The 21288-nt window shown below is 41.3% G+C and overlaps 1 long non-coding RNA gene across 1 annotated transcript; it reads left to right on the top strand.

Moving 5' to 3' along the window:
• Window positions 1-2875: 2875 nt before the first annotated feature.
• On the top strand, window positions 2876-12572 carry LOC134353324 (uncharacterized). Its single transcript, XR_010019579.1, has 4 exons — window positions 2876-3005; window positions 10865-10950; window positions 11210-11251; window positions 12538-12572. It is a non-coding gene; the product is annotated as an uncharacterized LOC134353324 (long non-coding RNA).
• The last annotated feature ends 8716 nt before the right edge of the window (window positions 12573-21288 follow it).

The raw sequence follows: 21288 nt of genomic DNA, 5'->3' as shown, positions 1-21288 counted from the left end.
GTGACAAATCATCATGATTTAAACCCCTGGTTCTGCTATTATGGGCCTCAGAATCCCCCTGCCCCGAACTATCTGCATCACCAAACTTTTTAAACATACTTCGAGTGACTATGCAGGCAGGGTACACGTCAGTCTCTCTATATGGGTCATTAGCAGCAGCTTTGCTCGTTAGCTGAACTGCTGAATAAACATTACCTTGGATAGGTTTCAACCTCGCCCCAATGTTTACTAAACTCAGCACTATCACCAGACTTACAAAAACCGTGAGTATTTTGTGAAAAATGCCAAACAATCTATTTATTTTATTCCTACAACCTTTATTTTGATTTATCTCTGTAGTAACCTCATCAAATGGCTTCTCAAAACCAAAACATTCCTTCTTCTCCACATCACAATTGTGAACAACATCATAACCTTGAAGGTGTTTACATCCAAATGTTAAAACAAAATTCAACAGAGTGGCACATACATCTTTAGTATGCAAGCAGGGTCAAAGGTCAGAAAACCAATCCAACCTTCCCCAGTACTTTATTCAAAAGTCCAGAAACAACACTTTTCTCAATATCTGCAGTAACATTCACCTCACCAATTTTAATCTCATCACTAACTTTTAGAATGCTGTCTAATACAAGTGACTGAAAATCCTCAATTTCCACTGGTACCAAGGTTAACCCCTTATTCACTGAACCAAGACCATATGACACAAAAGAACTGCATTCCTTTCCAACTGAGTCAGACACCTCAGACCTTAACTGAGCATCAACACAAGGTTCAGTACCCTGTGAATCCACAGGTACTTCAACAAACTGAACACAGGCAATCGGGACAGCTGCCTCTTCTGGGCTTTCATCACTTCTCCCAGTTTCAAATACCAAGTCACCCCAAACCTCCCAGCTACTCTCCAGGAAACTCTCATCTGGATTAAGCTCAACCTCGTGGTTAAAACAACTTAGTCTGCTATCTTAGCAGACCCCTGCAGGGTGGCAGCATCTTCTTCATCTAGGTATGCCCTTACATAATCAGAAACACAATTTTTAAATTCTTCAATCAACACCACCTCTTCTGAGCTGTGAAAATCAGCAGGGTCCAACACTAAACCTTTTTGCTGCAATTTCTCTATCTTTTCCAACTCAAACCACCTCGGTTTGTCTGCATCCTCAGCCTCGAGCTGTTTTACTCATTACTCAAACTGGAGCTGTTGCTGTCTTCGCTTCTCCTCAGCCTCGATCCTTAATCTTTCCATCTGATACTGGTACGCAAACCCGCCAGGTTTACTTTCAGGAAACAACTCCAACTCCTCCACTTTAAACACCTCCTCAGATACATAAAACTCGACTATTATCCTCTGCATCTGCAACCCCCTATCGTCGATTTCACCTCATTAAGTTTCAACTTTTTTGCAATACTCAACAACTCAAACCTTCTGGTGTCCTCCAGTGCCTCAGAGGTTGGCGCTTCCAGAAATTTATCAACATTCATTTCTGCTGTTTTTCTATGCAACCAAATCAAAAGGGATTTCCCCAATCAATTCAAACAAGCCCCCACACAATTTGTTCAAATCCTGGATGCAGACCCCAATTTTGTCACGTACCTCATGACAGGTTAAAGAACCAGTAGAAATAGAAAACATTTTGGAGTCTGGTATTTCTATAAACTAATACCATTTATTAGTAATGATGCAATACAGTGATATAAATTCAGATATATCAAACAGGTTAGCAAAGATTATATGTATACAGGTGTCCCCTGCTTTTCGAACATTCGCTTTATGAAACCTCACAGTTACGAAAGACCTACACTGGTACCCTGTTTTCACTTTCAGAAGGTGCTTTTACTGTTACGAAGAAAGGCAGCGCGTGATAAAAAATCAGCGCGGGAAAAAATCTGCGCGCGCCCCGAGCAGCCGCTCTGCCCCGGATTTGGAACGGCATTGCTTAAACACGTTGCATTGAGCAGCCAGTAGCAAGATGAGTTCTAAGGTGTCAGAAAAGCCTGAAAGAGTAAGGGTGTTACACTTAGCGTAAAACTAGACATAATTAAGCGTTTCGATCATGGTGAACGAAGCAAAGACAAAGTGAGTTTGGCTTGTGGAAGTTGACAAAGATGATGTTGAAGAGGTTTTGGCATCCCATGACTAAGAACTGATAGATGAAGAGCTGATGCAATTGGAAGAGGAAAGGATAACAATGGAAACCAAATGCAGAAAGTGAAGCAACTGCGTGAGATTTCCGCTGCAATGATAAAGTACGACTTTAATTTTGAAAGGGTATGTAGGTTTAGGGGATATTTGCAGGATGGTTTGAGTTTACAAACAACTGTATGATAGAAAAATGCGCGAGGCTCAGCAGTCAAGCTAGCCTTCCACATCAGCCACAGCAGACGATGAACCTCAACCTTTGACAGCGAGGCGGGCAGTCATAGGAGAAGATGAGCTGCCTGCCCTGATTGACAATGAGATGACACCCCCGTGTCCCACCGCCCCAACACCCGGGCTCCGGACAGATACTGTACCGATTGGCGAAGAACGCAGCGGTAGCCGGGAGGCACACAGCACATCTTGAAGAAAAAAGCCGAAATAAACATGCTAATTAATTAGGTGCCGCTTAGCACGTAATCAGCAATCACCTCTGATCTGCGCCGACATTTCTGTGCCAGGTAGCACCTAATTAATTAGCATCAGACATAAAAGTTGCTGGTGAACGCAGCAGGCCAGGCAGCATCTCTAGGAAGAGGTGGAGCCTGGCCTGCTGCGTTCACCAGCAACTTTTATGTGTGTTGCTTGAATTTCCAGCATCTGCAGAATTCCTGCTGTTTGTAATTAATTAGCATGTTTATTTCAGCTTTTTTCTTAACGATGTGCTGTGTCTCCCGGCTACCGTTGTGTTCTTCACGGCAATATATCGGGTCGGTGGCCCAGAGGGTGGGGGCCACTGCACCACCCAGCCTGCGATGACTCAGTCTAACACACCATCATCAGTGTGCTCTGCGCTGTTTTCCCAATTCCGGTAAGTGATACCACACTGTACATACATTATTTCTACTTTATATAGGCTGTGTATTTTTATGTGTTACCTGTATTTTGTAGATTTGGCAGCTTCATAGTTTAAAGACTACAGGAGAGCACGTTTATGCCAACAGCGCTTGCGTGAGATTTTCTGCCAAGAGCGCTTGCGTGACATTTTCGCTACGGAGATCTGTGCAGGCAATCGTTGTAGAGAATTATTTCTACTTTATATAGGCTGTGTATTTATCATATCATTCCTTCTTTTACTATATGTTACTTTTATTTTAGGTTTTATGTGTTATTTGGCATGATTTGGTAGGTTATTTTTGAGTCTGCGAACGCTCACAAAATTTTCCCATATAAACAAATGGTAATTGCTTTTTCGCTTTACGATATTTTGGCTTACGAACCGTTTTATAGGAACGCTCTACCTTCGGATGGTGGGGGAAACCTGTAAAAGTGTGGAAGCATATGAAAACCAAGCTTCTTCAAGACTAGGGGTAAATAGGTACAGTTTTACGATGATAAGTAAAGTTCAGTTCAGTTCGTGGTACTGAGTTGAGTAGTGATGGAGAGAGAGATGCTTAGTTCTTCAGGTGAGCTGATGCCGTCGATCCTCCTATTGTCCTCTGAAACTTCCATGTTAGGCAAACTTGACCACCTTAAGAGCACCGTCTTCAAGTGATAGTCTACCAACCCACGTGAGGGTTACACACAATAGTAAACTCCACAAAGTCGCTCTTTCACGCACTAATAATCACAGATCGGTCTCTCAGGATCGATCCTCAGTCCCACACTCATGGGCAGCTGGAGAGGATAGTGGTAACTTCACCACACCCTTGTGCATCTGCGTGTCCTGTGAAATACTGTTGTGCTGAACACCAGCTGTCCATCAAGTAGCTCCTCCATTCTCTCTCCATAGGAACTTAGAAGCTGTCAGTGTCCTTGCAGAAATTTCAAACAAACTGTGAGCAGTCTTCGTCTCTCTCTCTTAATAACAAGATGCTTGTGTTAAACAACTCTCTTTCTCTCTCTTTCTAAAAGCACAGTTCATAAGAATAATTCAGGATCCCGTCACAACTTTTAGTGTTAGTGTTGTATCAGGTACTAGAATTAGTATATATTTATTCCATTTTAAGATGGAAGGTAACCAGCTGCAATACCAATAATGTCATGAGGATGTTTTTAAAATACCAAGGCTACATTATTTGTTCTGGTTCCAAATGTAGCATTCTGAAATTTGCTTATGGCAGACAGTTACATAATAAATAGTAAAATCTAATATAAATCAGTGTAACTTGAATTATTTGATTTTAATGTGAATATATGCAAGGTTATACATAGAGGAAAGGGCGACAATAGACATGTTGAACTATTGACAGAGGGTGAAGAAAAAAATCTTTTCACGATTCATTGATTGTGACTAGAGAACATCAGGAAATTGTGAATTAACTAATCTGGAATGTATTGAACTTGAAATCAGTGAAAGCTACCCTTGCAGGGTATAGAACAAAAGTGAGACTTGAAATTTGGTTGCCCTTGGTATGAAAATTAAATAATTAGAAAAACAACTAAAAAAAAACTGGAGAATTCCAAATGAATTCTGAAAGTCTCCTTGTGGAAAAAGTGCGCTTTTTTCTGTATTGAATCACACAAATAATAATGACATATAGACTACAGTAAAAATAAGCAAGCCTGTTAGAACATAGAATAGTACAGCACAGTACAGGTCCTTCGGCCCACCATGTTGTGCCGCCCCTCAAACCCTGCCTCCCATATAAGCCCCCACCTTAGAATCCTCCATATACCTGTCTAGTAGTCTCTTAAACTTCACTAGTGTATCTGCCTCCACCACTGACTCAGGCAGTGCATTCCACGCACCAACCACTCTCTGAGTAAAAAACCTTCTTCTAATATCCCCCTTGAACTTCCCACCCCTTACCTTAAAGCTATGTCTTCTTGTATTGAGCAGTGGTGCCCTGGGGAAGAGGCGCTGGCTATCCACTCTATCTATTCCTCTTATTATCTTGTACACCTCTATCATGTCTCCTCTCATCTTCCTTCTCTCCAAAGAGTAAAGCCCTAGCTCCCTTAATCTCTGATCATAATGCATACTTTCTAAACCAGGCAGCATCCTGATAAATCTCCTCTGTACCCTTTCCAATGCTTCCACATCCTTCCTATAGTGAGGTGACCAGAACTGGACACAGTACTCCAAGTGTGGCCTAACCAGAGTTTTATAGAGCTGCATCATTATGTCGCGACTCTTAAACTCTTATCACTCAATTTATGAAAACTAACAGCCCATAAGCTTTCTTAACTACCCTATCCACCTGTGAGGCAACTTTCAGGGATCTGTGGACATGTACCCCGAGATCCCTCTGCTCCTCCACGCTACCAAGTATCCTGCCATTTACTTTGTACTCTTCCTTGGAGTTTGTCCTTCCAAAGTGTACCACCTCACACTTCTCTGGGTTGAACTCCATCTGCCACTTCTCAGCCCACTTCTGCATCCTATCAATGTCTCTCTGCAATCTTTGACAATCCTCTACACTATCTACAACACCACCAACCTTTGTGTCGTCTGCAAACTTGCCAACTCACCCTTCTACCCCCACATCCAGGTCGTTAATAAAAATCATGAAAAATAGAGGTCCCAGAACAGATCCTTGTGGGACACCACTAGTCACAATCCTCCAATCTGAATGTACTCCCTCCACCACCACACTCTGCCTTCTGCAGGCAAGCCAATTCTGAATCCACCTGGCCAAACTTCCCTGGATCCCATGCCTTCAAACTTTCTGAATAAGCCTACCGTGTGGAACCTTGTCAAATGCCTTACTAAAATCCATATAGATCACATCCACTGCACTACCCTCATCTATATGCCTGGTCACCTCCTCAAAGAACTCTATCAGGCTTGTTAGACACGATCTGCCCTTCACAAAGCCATGCTGACTGTCCCTGATCAGACCATGATTCTCTAAATGCCTATAGATCCTATCTCTAAGAATCTTTTCCAACAGCTTTCCCACCACAGACGTAAGGCTCACTGGTCTATAATTACCTGGACTATCCCTACTACCTATTTTGAACAACACTCGCCTCCCTCCAATCTTCTGGTACCATTTCTGTGGAAAACAAGGACATAAAGATCCTAGCCAGAGGCTCAGCAATCTCTTCTCTCGCCTCATGGAGCAGCCTGGGGAATATTCCGTCAGGCCCCGGGGACTTATCTGTCCTAATGTATTATAACAACTCCAATACCTCCTTTCCCTTAATATCAACATGCTCCAGAACTTCAACCTCACTCATATTGTCCTCACCATCATCAAGTTCCCTCTCATTGGTGAATACCGAAGAGAAGTATTCATTGAGGACCTCGCTCACTTTCACAGCCTCCAGGCACATCTTCCCACCTTTATCTCTAATCGGTCCTACCTTCACTCCTGTCATCCTTTTTTTCTTCACATAATTGAAAGAATGCCTTGGGGTTTTCCTTTACCCTACTCGCCAAGGCCTTCTCATGCCCCCTTCTTGCTCTTCTCAGCCCCTTCTTAAGCTCCTTTCTTGCTTCCCTATATTCCTCAATAGACCCATCTGATCCTTGCTTCCTAAACCTCATGTATGCTGCCTTCTTCCACCTGACTAGATTTTCCACCTCACATGTCACCCATGGTTCCTTCACCCTACCATTCTTTATCTTCCTCACCGGGACAAATTTATCCCTTACATCCCGCAAGAGATCTCTAAACATCGACCACATGTCCATAGTACATTTCCCTGCAAAAACATCATTCCAATTCACACCCGCAAGTTCTAGCCTTATAGCCTCATAATTTGCCTTTCCCCAATTAAAAATTTTCCTGTCCTCTTTGATTCTATCCTTTTCCATGATAATTATAAAGGCCAGGGAGTGGTGGTCACTGTCCCCCAGATGCTCACCTACTGAGAGATCTGTGACCTGACCCGGTTCATTACCTAGTACTAGATCTGGTATGGCATTCCCCCTGGTCGGCCTGGAATCCATCCTGGACACACTTAACAAATTCTGCCCCATCTAAACCCTTGGAACTAAGCAGGTGCCAATCAATATTAGGGAAGTTAAAGTCACCCATGATAACAACCCTGTTATTTTTGCACCTTTCCAAAATCTGCCTCCCAATCTGCTCCTCTGTATCTCTGCTGCTACCAGGGGGCCTATAGAATACCCCCAGCAGAGTGACTGCTCCCTCCTGTTCCTGACTTCCACCCGTACTGACTCAAAAGAGGATCCTGCTACATTACCCACCCATTCTGTAGCTGTAATAGTATCCCTGACCAGTAATGCCACCCCTCCTCCCCTTTTTCTGCCATCTCTATCCTTTTTAAAGCACTGAAATCCAGGAATATTGAGAATCCATTCCTGTCCCGGTGCCAGCCAAGTCTCTGAAATGGCCACTACATCATAATTCCATGTATGTATCCAGGCTCTCAGTTCATCATCTTTGTTCCTGATGCATCTTGCATTGAGGTACACACATTTCAGCCATTCTACCTTACTGTCTTTACACTGTTTATTCTGCTTCTCTTTCCTCAAAGCCTCTCTGTATGTTAGATCTGGCTTTACTCCATGCACTTCTTTCACTGCTCTATCGCTCTGGGACCCATCCCCCTCGCAAATTAGTTTAAACCCTGCCGAACCATGCTAGCAAACCTACCTGCAAGGATATTGCTCCCCCTCGAGTTCAGATGCAACCCATTCCATCTGTACAGGTCCCACCTTCCCCAGAAGAGATCCCAATGATCCAAAAATCTAAAACTCTGCTCCCTGCACCGACTCCTCAGCCACGCATTCAACTGCCATCTCCTCCAATTCTTACCATCTCTGTCACGTAGCACTGGCAGCAATCCTGAGAACGTCACCCTTGAGGTCCTGTTCTTCAGCCTTCTGCTTAATGCCCAAAACTCACACTTCAGGACCTCATCCCTCTTCCTGCCTATGTCGTTGGTCCCAACATGTTTCACGACTTCTGGTTTCTTTCCCTCTCGTACCAGGATGTCGTGCACCCCGTCAGAGACATCCCGGACCCTGGCACCCGGGAGGCAACAAACCATGCGGGTGTCCTTCTCACATCCACAAAATCTCCTGTCTGCTCCCCTGACTATAGAGTCTCCAATGACAACAGCTCTCCTCTTCCCCGTCCCACCCTTCCGCACCACCGCGCCAGACTCAGTGCCGGAGGCCCTGCCACCGTGGCTCACACCTGGTCGGTCATCCCCGCCAACAGTATCCAGGACGGTAAACTTATTATTCAGGGGAATGGGTACAGGGGTGCTCTGCACTACCTGTCTGCTCACCTTCGCTTTCCCCCCTCTGACTGTCACCCAATGACCTGCTTCTGGCAGCCTAGGTGTGACTACCTCCCTGTAGGTCTCATCTATGACTGCCTCATTCTCCCTTATGAGTCGAAGGTCATCCAGCTGCTGCTCCAGATTCCTTACACAGTCTTCCAGACCGCCCAGCCGCACGCACTTCTGGCAGATGTGACTCTGCGGGAGAGGGGCGTTCCCCCAAGACTGCCACATCTCACATGAGAGGCACATCACCGTCTCAGGAGACATTGTAAAAACTAACTGCGAGCTGGCTTGTCCTCCTCCTCTTCTCGTCGAAGCCTCTTGAGTCAAAGCCTCAAAGCTCCACTCCTTCACTGGCCCACTCACGCACTGGCCACTTTCCAGTATGTGATTACTGTTATCAGACCAGTAATTACATGGACAACAAATTTTTTTTGAAAATTTTGTTCCCTCAGATTTTTTTTTGTTTATGATGCTTCACTAGAAGCTGAACACAAATATAGTTTCAGACTACTTGGAAGTTGGAGAAACATGAAATTAACTAATTGCTTAATGGTGCGGACACTTTGCAAAAGTTCAACTAACATAAAAAAATTTTTGTTGATGATTTTCATTTATATTCCATGCTTAAGTGTCCAATAATAATCAGCCAGCATTGATGGATTCCATTTGCCTTGATACAATTTTTTCATGACCAGAATGTCCTGGTGAAATCTTTCACTATGCTCATCACTGACAGTGCCAAGATTTGCAGGGAAGAAGTCTAAATGGAAATGCAAAAAACAAATCTTTAGCAATGTGTTGCATTTCATGATTTTGTATGCTTGAAGCATGTTGTCAACCAGCTGCATGTAGTTTGGTGCTTTGTAGTTGCAAAGAAAATTTTCAACAACGTCTGTTAAAGCCTTCCGTGTGATTTTCTCTGGTCCCACTGGAAGTTATTTGAATTACCCGTCATTGAATCAGAATCAGGTTTATTATCACAGGCATGTGTTGTGAAATTTGGTAACTTACCAGCAGCAGTTCAATGCAATACATAATATAGAAGAAAAAAATAAAAGGATAAAAATAAGAAATAAATCAATCAATTACAGTATACATATATTGAATAGAATAAAAATTGTGCTAGAAATAATATATATTAAAAGAGCGAGGTAGTGTTCACAGGTTCAATGTCCATTTAGGAATCGGATGGCAGAGGGGAAGAAGCTGTTCCAGAAGCGCTGAGTGTGTGCTTTCAGGCTTCTGTACCTCCTACCTGATGGTAAGAGTGAGAAATGGCATGCCCTGGCTGCTAAAGTTCCTTAATAATGGAAGCTGCCTTTCTGAGACACCGCTTTTGAAGATGTCCTAGCTACTTTGTAGGCCAGTACCAAAAATGGAGCGGACTACATTTACAACCCTCTGCAGCTTCTTTCAGTCCTGTGCAGTAACCCCACCAGCCCGCCCCCCCCCCCAAACCAGACAGTGATGCAGTCTGTCAGAATGCTTTCCACGGTACATCTATAGAAGTTTTTGAGTGCATTTATTGACATAACCAAATCTCTTCAAACTCCTAATGAAGTATAGCCGCTGTCTTGCCTTCTTTATAACTGCATTGATATGTTGGGACCAAGCTAGGTCCTCAGAGATCTTGACACCTTGGAACTTGAAACTGCTCACTCTCTCCACTTCTGATCCCTCTATGAGTATTAGTATATGTTCCTTCATCTTACCCTTCCTGAAGTCCACAGTCATCTCCTTCATCTTACTGGCGTTGAGTGCCAGGTTGTTGCTGTGACACCACTCAACTAGTTGGCATATCTCACTCCTGTACACCCTCTCATCACCGTCTGAGATTGTCCCAACAATGGTTGCATCATCAGAAAATTTATAGATGGTATTTGAGCTGTGCCTAGTCACATCTGTTTGATTTGTAGATCAACAATATTGGCTGCCTTAATCCTGGCATCAGTTATTCTGACTTGAATTATGAATTGGAATACCAAATAGAGACAATTTTTTAAAAACTGAGTGTGATAGGGAAATTTCATAAAGACTTTCATGATAAACAGATCAAAATCCATAAGATACACTTAGAAGTATTCACAAAGTAAAATCTTTGTTGTCTAGTGTTATCAAATAGAGCATCGATCAATATCTCTAAGCCTCAAGCAAGGTTTAGAAATCAGAAAAAAATACTTTTTTTCCCCCTGCAGGGTAATAGCTTAGAAGTACTGAATCCCACTAAGGCTAACTATTTTCAGATCAGCCGTGATTATTAAAAGAACATTGATAATTATGTTCTGTAGTGGCCAATTATGGAGATAATTAACAAATCTATCAGGCAGAGTGAGGGACAGGAAATAAATCTTATGTGAGGAAGTCTAAATGAAGTAGACATTAGTTAAAGACATTATCAAATCAGGTGTACGCCATAAAATTATTTAGAAAGTATGTTCTGGCCCCTAGAGGCACAATTTGTTGTGTATGAACATCACTTCCTGTATGTAACCTGTTTTTTTTATATCATTTCCTGCACAGGATAATTTGGATTTCAATTTGAAGCATACGATGGAAAGACGCCTATCTCCACCCTCTCTTTATTTGCCTTTGAAAAATGGATATTTGTAAGTCTTAAGCTTTTGTTAATATTGATAAACATTTAGTAAATATATTTTGAAGGAACTATTATGTTTATTGTTTATTGTTATTACGATATCATTGCAGCACTAGTTTATTCTTGTTTACACAGCATAGTTTTGCAGTATTTGTATGTTTCTCACCTTGGTTAACACCAGTTGTGAGAATAATTAATGGTATTGATATATTCAGATGCACGACAATTCTATATTGAACTTAAGATGTATTTTTCTTAACTCTCTGCAGTTACGCAAGTCAGATCTCATCTGGAGAAAGCTTCCATCTCAGGTGATTTTTAAGGAGTTGTTTAACTCACTGCATAGCTTTGTACATACGCAGTAGAATATGTATCCCATATCAAGATTGGAATCCATCTGCCCATTCTGAGTTAGAGTTCTCCAGTATGGCTTATTGGTATGGATAACAAAAGGATCAACCAATGTTTTCACTGGGAGGGAGCAGCATCTTCATTATATTGGTTAATGCTAATGCAGATTTTCTGAAGATAAAGCCCCAACCTACATCACATTAAGACTATAGATACTGTTGCACACCAGTTGAACTTAGTCACAACGCTCTCTTGACCCACTACATATTGCAATGAACCCCTTTTCCTTTTGCTCACTTTTCTTTTCTGAGTACCTTCAACCCAACCATGATCACATTCTTCTTGGACCTGTTTCCCTTATCATATATCTTCCTAATATCTATTTTTTTTTGAAGCTGCTCAATCTTCCCCAGTCACCTACTCTAGTTCTGTCATTTTCTTGTACAGTTAACAGACCTGTGTCTGAGTGGTCAATCTCACCCAGCCATTCTCCCTCCGATTGGTCTCCATTTTGTAGATGTGTTCGATGCCCATTCATCCCAGGGTCCTGGTCAACTGCTTTCCCATTCATTATCCCTTGCTCAATGAGGTCCCTAATCCCTCATTTTCCATTTAACCTCTCCTGCAGTCAGAACATATTCTAGTTTTCATCCTCTCCAATTTAGCATTTCTCAGTCACCCCCTGTATTCCAGATACCATTTTGCAAAATACCTTTCTGCCATTCAGCCCCTTCACAACCAGACATCAACCTATCAATCCTCCACAGCCCTGACCTTGGTCTGCCCTTACTTACCCACTTGCACTCGATGAAGGCCCTCTTGCTACACAGGCCAAAACTGAGTTTGCAGCAAGTATTTGTAGAGTAACTGAGGTCTCAAGTATAACAAAAGGACACAGACTATAGATAGTAGAGCTTTGATGAATTGTATATCCCTTTTTCACTGAAGCTCTTTATTTCTTGTGTAATATTAGCATGACATTTACTTGAGGTATCATAAAGTAGGTGCTCCCATAGCATTCTTTTTATATTTGATAATGAGAGCACATTTGCAGTATCATTCACCTGAAAATAAAACAAAACTGCTGATTCTGAAAATCTGAGCTGAAGGAGACAATACAAGAAGTATTCAGGAGGGTAGACACCACCTGGGACAAAGAAAAGTCTTTTTAGATTGCTCATGCTTTAGAAGAACTGAATACAGTGAAACATGGAAACAAAACATTTGGAATTCAAACATGCTTTAGGTTACAGAGAGAAGTCTGACAGTTGAGAACAGGAGGAACTGAGCAGCAGAAACGGCGTTGGTGCAGGCTTGTTAATTGCTTGCAAACCGCTGGGAGGAAGGACATGAATAATAACAGGAAAAGAAGAAATAAAGGAAAAGGAAATCTCTTAAGGTAAAGGCCGGAGAATTGAAATGCTGTAGATGCTAGCGATCTAGCAGGATACAGAATATAGCAGTCTAGGCAGCATCTGTGGGGACAATTGTAGAGCAAAGGTTTCAGGCTGGTGATCTTGCATCAGAACAAGCGAGCACAAATTCAAACTGGAAAGATTAGTTATCTGAAATTGTAGGATCCATTCTGGGCTCTGTGCCTGGTCAACCAGGCATAAATCGTTGTACATTGATCTTCCTTGGAAGAGTGTTAGAGGTTAAAGACATAGAAATTAAAGTTGGAGAGCAGTGAAGAATAGCCAAGTACCTAGAAACTCATGGTCATTCCTGCAGTATGAATGGAGATGTTTTGCAAAAAGTTCAACCAATTTACAGTTAGTTTTTCCAATGTTTCTCCGCATTGTGAGCACTGCATTTAGTACACTAAAATGGAGGAGGTGTAATTGAACCTTCATTTCACCTTAAAAAAGTGTTTGAGCTCCAGAATGACAGGACAATTAGAGAGGAAGAAACACACATTTTTCATCTTCTGTCACTGTGTGGGAAAGTGCACTTGCATGAGAGAAGTAAGATGGCTGTTGCTAGAAGTGGGAGAGTGAATTAGTGAGTGTGAGGGGGAATGGTCCCTTCAGAATGTTGAAAGAATAGAGGAAATGGGAAGGTGCATATGATGATGGCATTACACTGAAAGAGGCAAAATCACAGAAGATAATGCGTTGAATATGTCTTCCAGTTTGTGTTTGGGCTAGCTTTTTCTGATGCAACGTCATCAGCCTGAAACCTTACATTTTTCCCCACAGATGCTGCCTGGGAAGTAAAAATGAGGGGAAACATACAATATGCTTACTTTCAGTGGAAACAGGAGTGCTGAACCCTCTCTGCTTACAATGAACAAAATATAATCGATATGGTTGAAAGCCCTGGTAAGAGAAGCCATAGATAAAGACACCTTGGAAGCACTAATGTGGAAGACACCATCATTAGAACTAATAGTTGAAGAAACCAAGAAAATAGAATAAAGTCCTTAGAAGAAACATGGTGGGAAGATAGCTGTAGGAGTCTAACAGCTTTCATTGGGTATTCTGCACCTACCCAAGCCCCTAAGAGAAGGATGCTTAGACAGATAAGCTTCTGCCTCAGAACAACAATGGGTCAGATTGAATCTTGGCTTCCACCGCTGCCTATGTGAATTTTGTACAAATTTGCTTATGGCTGGCTGGTAATCCTTCGGGGCCCTGGTTTCTACCTACATCTTAAAGGCAGATGGGTTAGTACATTAATCAGCCGCAGTAAATTGCCCCTAATAGTGAGTGAGAGCATCTGGAAGGAATTAATGTACTGTGCAGAGAATAAAAAGGTGAGGGGAAGATTAGTATAAGAATAGTGCTTGATGCTGGCATGGATTGGATGGGCTGAAGGGCCTACTTCTGTGTCATATGACTCTAAGATCACTGCTATGGTAAGATTATCGCTACAATTTATAGATTATAGCTCACGGTGTCAGAGTTTGGAGTTCAATCCCAGTGTTTTCTCTAAAGAGTTTGCAAGTCCTCTCTGAGGAATGCGTAGATTTCCTCTGGGTGCTCTGGTCTCCTACCACAGTCCAAAGATGTACTGGTTTGTAGAGTAATTAGTCATTGTATACCGTCCCATGGTTATGCTGTGGTTAAATCAGTCAGTTGCTAGCAATGTGGCTCGAAAGGCCAGAAGGGCCTATTCTGTGTTGTATCTCTAAATAAAATAGAAAATGAAAAAAAATGATGTTGTAAGAGTTAGAAGTGGACAATGTGAATGAAACTTGGATGGAATTTGGCAAAAAGGATGATGAAACATTTGACTTCGGTACAGGGAGTAACGATAACACATTTTCCCCTTTTACCCTCCCTCTTTTTTGTTGTTCATCTGCTTCACTTTCCATCCTCCTTAGGCATATCATCAACCACTCTCAGTAGGACCATCAACACCTGTGCTATCCAGTCTTGGTTTTCACCCTATTACAACATTCCTTCTATTTTCTCCCCCTTCCTCCTTCACTGCAACTTAAAACATAGTTATTTTCTCACTTTTCACTGTCTGGATCAAAGGTCAGCATCCTGAAGTTCTGACACTATGTACTTCTTAAAAAAATACTTCCTGACCAGCAGATCCTCAACATTCTCTCTATTCATGCCTGAAGTATAGACCTATATTCTGATCCAGTCGCCAGCCTCCTCACTCTCTTAACCAAATTAACATAGTCTATTTTCAATGAAAGAACATAGCACAATGGATCCTCATGAATGCAAAATTATTCATTTCTGCAGCTTCAATTTGCAAAGAAAAATAAATCTGCATGAATTAGCCTGCATTTGGAAAGGGTCCCAGAATGGTAAAATTTACAGTTTTTTTCCTTGTGGAAGTTACTTTCCAACTGGTGGTCAAAAAGCTTAAGATGTTTCTATGTTTATAAAAGGTTCACACTCCCTTGTGAAAAGATACTGTAGAAGCTTTAGGCAACAAATTTCCAAAGTAAAACCTAGAGATATATTAGCAATGTGGTAAAAGAGATTGAGCAGTGGGAACTCATGAGGGAAGTGAGATCAGATGAGGCAAATCTAAGAGATGACCTATTTTTTTTTAGCTGTGTGTTTGACAAATGCAATGCAAGTTGAGCTGACACATTGTGACACATTGTGGATACCAGGTAGAGGAAGCAGAATATGATGAAGCTCAGAGCAGAAACCAAGGAATTACAAAACATTTTAGACAAATTGGCAACTGGGGAGAACTATAAAAAATGAAATTCAATAGATATACAGTAAGTGGAATGTACTGCACATTGAAAAAAATCTTTACAAGACTCTCAATGAATAGATTTGGGAGAAACCTATATAACTGGTGGTATGAGAATAAACTCAGAACTTTATTATATGATTTTTACAAAATGAACATTACTAAAGGTCATATAATACGCAGATAAGAATTTTATTAAAGACTGTTATACTGAAACAGTATATTAATTAGTAGAAGAAGAAAGATTAATCTTGATCCAACTGTAGAAAGATGCAAATGTTTAAAATGCATTTTCAAAACAAAGCTGTTTTCATGCAGGGATTCACTAATTCCTGGAATGGTATTCAACGGATGTCAAAATACTTTGGAGTTAAGAAGAGTTTATTAAATTCTTTGAAGGGGTCCTGTATTTTTTTTTGCAGGGAAAGGCATACTTTATTTTTAGATTATGAGAACACTCAGTCCTCTTTTATTGTCATTTAGAAATGCATACATTTCTATGCATACATAGAAGTGATATCACAGAAAACAGGACAAACCAAAGACTAACACTGACAGAACCACATAATTATAACATATAGTTACAGCAGTGCAAAACAATACCATAATTTATTTGATAAAGAACAGACCATGGGCACGGTAAAAAAAGTCTCAAGTCCCGATTGACTCCTGAGTCCCCGATAACAGGTGCTAAAAGGGAGAAACTCCCTGCCATAAACCTCCAAGGCACCGACAACTGCCAAAGCCTTGGAAGCAACTGACCACAGCCGACACCGAGTCCGTCCATCCGAAAACTTCAAGCCTCTGACCAGCCCCTTCGATACAGCCTCTCGAGCATCATCCTCTGCTGGGCACCTTCAACCTATCCCCGGCCACCGAAACAAGCAAAGCTGAGGATTTGGGGCCTTCTGCTCCGAAGATTCGGGTTACCATACAGTAGCAGCGGCAGCGAAGTGGGCATCTCAGAAGTTTCTCCCGATGTTCCTCCGAACTCTCACCTTTGTCTCCGTCAAATCAGAATTGTGCACGGTCCCCTACTTACGGATATCATTCACCGGAGAGGCCGCGCGCACTGCTTGGGATGAAAATATTTACTTTTCTTACATTTACTTTAGTGATGTTTGAGTGGAATTAGTATATGAATTCGGAAGAAGAGAAGTTTGTAAAATAATTATGAAAGGATGCAAAAAATAATTAAACACCATTTTTTCCATTATAGGGTTATCGTACTATTTTTGTTCCAGAGAATCACTGAACAATTTCAGTTCTTTTTACTCGTTTATTATGAATTTGTTATACTAATTCTGTACATTAACAATTGAACGTAATTCATTATTAAATTAATTCTTCAGAATGTAGATATTGCTGGCAAGGATATACTTTATAGACTTGTAACATCTGGTACTCTCCAGTGTGCCCTTACCAATGGTCAGTAAGGCCAAGTACAGACTCAGCATCTGCTTCACAGAGCACTGTGCACAGGCTATAACGCCCATCGTGAGTTCCCAGTCCCTGACCATTTCAATTCCCTTTTCCGTTCTCACACTGAGTGGTTGATGTTTAGTCTTCTCTGTTACCAAGGTGAAACCCAACACAAACTGGAGCAGTAGGACCTTATATTCCATCTGGGTAGTCTACAAGCCAATGAAATATATATTGAGTTTTCTAATTTTAGGTAACTCACCAACCATGTCCCGCTTTCCTTCTTTTCTTTCCCCTATCTACTTCAGAATGCCAAGAACTGAGTCACTCACCAGAGAACATCAAGGCTCTCTCCTGCTCATGTCCAGCACTTTCATTGGTAACACCGGACAGAAATTTTTTTTAAGTATATTGCTTCCTCAGAAGTCTTTTGTGGTTATGATTATCTGTTTGAAGCTGAACACAAATGTTATCTCAGACTACCTGTATCATGTAGGAATTTGGAGAAGCGAGCATTAAACTTTTATGGAATATAAATACGCAAACACGAGGAAATCTGCAGATGCTGGAAATTCAAGCAACACACACAAAATGCTGGTGGAACGCAGCAGGCCAGGCAGCATCTCCAGGAAGAAGTACAGTCAATATTTTAGGCCGAGACCCTTCGTCAGGACTAACTGAAAGAAGAGGTAGTAAGAGATTTGGAGGGGGATGGGGAGATTCAAAATGATAGGAGAAGGCAGGAGGGGGAGGGATGAAGCTAAGGGTTGGAAAGTTGATTGGCAAAAGGGATACAAGGCCAGAAGAAAGGGGGAGGGGAGCACCAGAGGAAGATGGAGAGCAGGCAAGGAGGATAGTGAGAGGGACAGAGAGAGAAAAAAAGGAAAAATAATGCCCCTCCTCCTCATCTTACCCCACCCTTTATTATTTATTTATTATTTTTTCCTTTTTTTCTCTTAGCTTCATCCCTCCCCTTCCTGTCTTCTATCATTTCAGATCTCCCCCTCCCCCTCCCACTTTCAAATCTCTTACTATCTCTTCTTTCAGTTAGTCCTGACGAAGGGTCTCGGCCCGAAACGTTGACTGTACTTCTTCCTATAGATGCCTGTACTTCTTCCTATAGATGCTGCCTGGCCTGCTGTGTTCCACCAGCATTTTGTGTGCGTTGCTTTTATTGGATAGAATGTCTTTAATTGCATAATGGGCACTAATGTGTATGATTCACAGCACAAATCAGGCACCATATCTTCCATCAGCTGATAACATATACTGGAATTTGGACTGTGAATTCCAAACTTGGGGTGTAACCTACAACCTTAGATGACTGCTCAAAGGGAACATGTCACTCATGTTTCAAGGGTGAAATGCATATGTCCTGTGGCATTGATATCAAGTACACTAATGTCTGCTGATCTCAGTTTTCAATGGTCAAGATTAAAAAAATTATCCCTTTGCTGTTTGTACTCCTTTAATACAAATCACTCCGTGGAAGTGGGATAGAGATGGGGGAAGCACACTCACACATGTCAACATGCTAAACTCTATCCCCACATCCTCCACCACCACCCCTTGTGTTTCACCTCACTTCCATGGTTTCCTTCTCTATAGTTGTTCTGTGACTGCAGTGGAGAATATTTTAAGCTAGATGCGTTTTGCAGTAGTCAGCAGGGTAATGACAGTTTTGACACTTTCAGACAACTCCTGATGGAACAGCAGAGGTCCCATGCCAATCTGTGATTCTGTGTGTTAAATATCTTGGTACTTTAAAAGATTTTATTGTCCAATTTCACAAGTCTTCCGAGGGAGTCTGAATGAGTGTAAAGCACACTCCAAACTCAAAAAAGGGGATACAAACCTATTTCTATACAATGATATTTTCCATGTAAGATCGTAAACAGCACATAATTTGGAGCCTTAAAATAACATGCAACAGAAATTCAGAAAATTTTAGTTAATGTTCTTGTTCCATAAGTCTGCTGACATAACCTAGTACAAGTGACAGCATTACTTTACAAGAAAATTCCAACATATTTCATGCTCCTGATGAAACTTTCAATTGATTTCCTAAATTCTTTTCACCATCAAATGAATTTCACTTCTTTCTAATTTGTGGTTACTCATAAAGCATGTAAGCCTCTCATAAGGCAACAATGACTTATTTTCAATAATTGAAGATAATAATTTTGCCCTGGTTTTGAGGATTTATATATAGTTGAATGCCTCTGATACTCTCCACAAGACTTGAATGTACTGTTCAGGCTGCTAATTCATTGCTGGATGCCTTTCAGGTAATATTTTTGATCAGCAAGAACATTCCTTTAAATTGCAAGAAGAAGATGTAAAGCTCTCCCGGATAGAAATTGCCTCATCTTTCACTTGCAGAAAATCGACTGAATGACACAATCATCCACAATTATACTTCCTCGTCAGGTACCTATTTTGGCTATGGATTTGATCAGAAAATGGTCAACAATATTTCACGATGATAATTTACCTGTTGTCACACATGACTTCCGTTGTAAGAAAATTCAGTGATATTGTCTGCGTACATAGTAGAGAACAAAGAACATAGAACATAGAAATCTACAGCACATTACAGGCCCTTTGGCCCACAACGTTGTGTTGACCATGCAATCTGCTCTAGAATTTCCCTCCCACATAGCCTTCTAATTTTCTAAGCTCCATGAACTGATCCAAGACACTCTTAAAGGATCCTATTGTATCTATCTCTACCACAGTTGCTGGCAGTGCATTCCATGTGCTCATCACTTTACTTGACTTTGCTTCAAAATACTTCATTAGCTGCAAAATGGTTTTGAATATATTGGAAATTCAAAATGTACTATATCAGTGAACATTTCGAAGATTATCTAAGTTTTTCCCCAAAAGTTGTTTTTAAGTTTTCTTTTATTTACTAGACATTAAATGTTGAGAATAGACCTTTCAAAACAACAAAGCAATCAGTGCTTTATTCATAACTTCCAAGAAAAGAGGAAATTATGGCCACAGTTCCTCAACACCTGTAATTAGCAAGAAGATTGGTGGTCTTGAAGTAGTAATCCTGTTCATGAAGTGTTTTGGTAGAAATTAATTCACTCTGTAGATCTGAATCAGTCACTTGATTATCTGCCAGAAGCTGACAATCACTGACTCAAATGACAGAAGAAACAACTAAAGCCATCATTCTTTGGCTGCCCGTACTGACCTTGAAAATAACATTCTCCCACACAAAAACATTGATATGTAAAATACATTCTGGCTATATCAAATCATATTTTATTTATATCCCCATATGTGCAGTAAGGATAAGAGAATGGTCACTTGTTCCTGGCTTTATTTCTGAATAGCTTGATCCCACCCTGCCTCATTAAACTGACAGAATTAGTTTTCACCTCCGACCCCAACTCCTGAGAGAATAGTTGGCATTTAAGCTGAAGAATTTGAAGTTCTGTCTCAGTGTACTGCTTTCAATGAACTCTCACACACTCAACTTATATGATCAAATTTCTTCCAACATTTTAGCTGATGAAACTACTTCAACTGTACATTAACTGCCTATTAAAATATGGAGACATAAGAAACCAGAGATGCTGAAATCCAGAGCAAAAAGCAAACTGCTGGAGGAACTCAGCTGGACCTGATGTAGGGTCTTGACCTGAAACATTAATCATTTCTTTGCCTCGAGTTCCTCCAGCAATTTGTTTTTAGTACCTATTAAAGTATGCCTTCCTCTACAATTGCAGTAATCTAATCATGCTGAGGAATCAATTTTATACAAATTTTCATAAAAATAGTCACTCATCCATAAAGTCATCATTTGTGCTATGTTTAGCAAAGTAATTAGATTACTTGTTAACATAGATGGGTAATAATAATATTGGGTGCCACGGTAACAGGGCCCGGGGCATTCTGGAGTTCAGGGTTCAATTCCACCACCATTCTGTAAGGAGTCTCTGCAAGTCCTCCCCATGGAATGTGTGGGTTTTCCCCGGGTGCTGTGGTTTCTTCCCACAGCTCAGAGATGTTCTGGATAGGTTAATTGGTCCTCGTATATTGTCCCAAGATTTTTTTTTTGGTGTGCCATACCCTGCCAAAGCCTTGGCAACCACTTTTTCGAGTGGTTGTCTTGGAGGAAAGATTCCGTGAGTGGTCCACCACGTCCTTCTCACGGCGCAGTTTTTGTTTACGAGGCTGAGTTGCAAGCTCTACACTCAACCCGGCACAGATGGAAAGCGTGCCCGGGAGTGGCCCGACTGGATTCGAACTCGGGAACCTTCACTCCGGAGTCCGGCGCTGATGTCGCTGCACCACCAGCCAGCTTGTCCCATGATTAGGTTAAGGTTAATCAGAGTTGAGGGGTTGTGACTCGAAGGGCCAGAAGGGCCTACTCCATGCAGTACTGTAA

This window comes from Mobula hypostoma, chromosome 10, assembly GCF_963921235.1.
Source record: "Mobula hypostoma chromosome 10, sMobHyp1.1, whole genome shotgun sequence".
Classification (NCBI taxonomy): domain Eukaryota; kingdom Metazoa; phylum Chordata; class Chondrichthyes; order Myliobatiformes; family Myliobatidae; genus Mobula; species Mobula hypostoma.
Note: the sequence above shows the minus strand (reverse complement) of the source record. Positions and strands in the feature narration are given on the sequence as shown.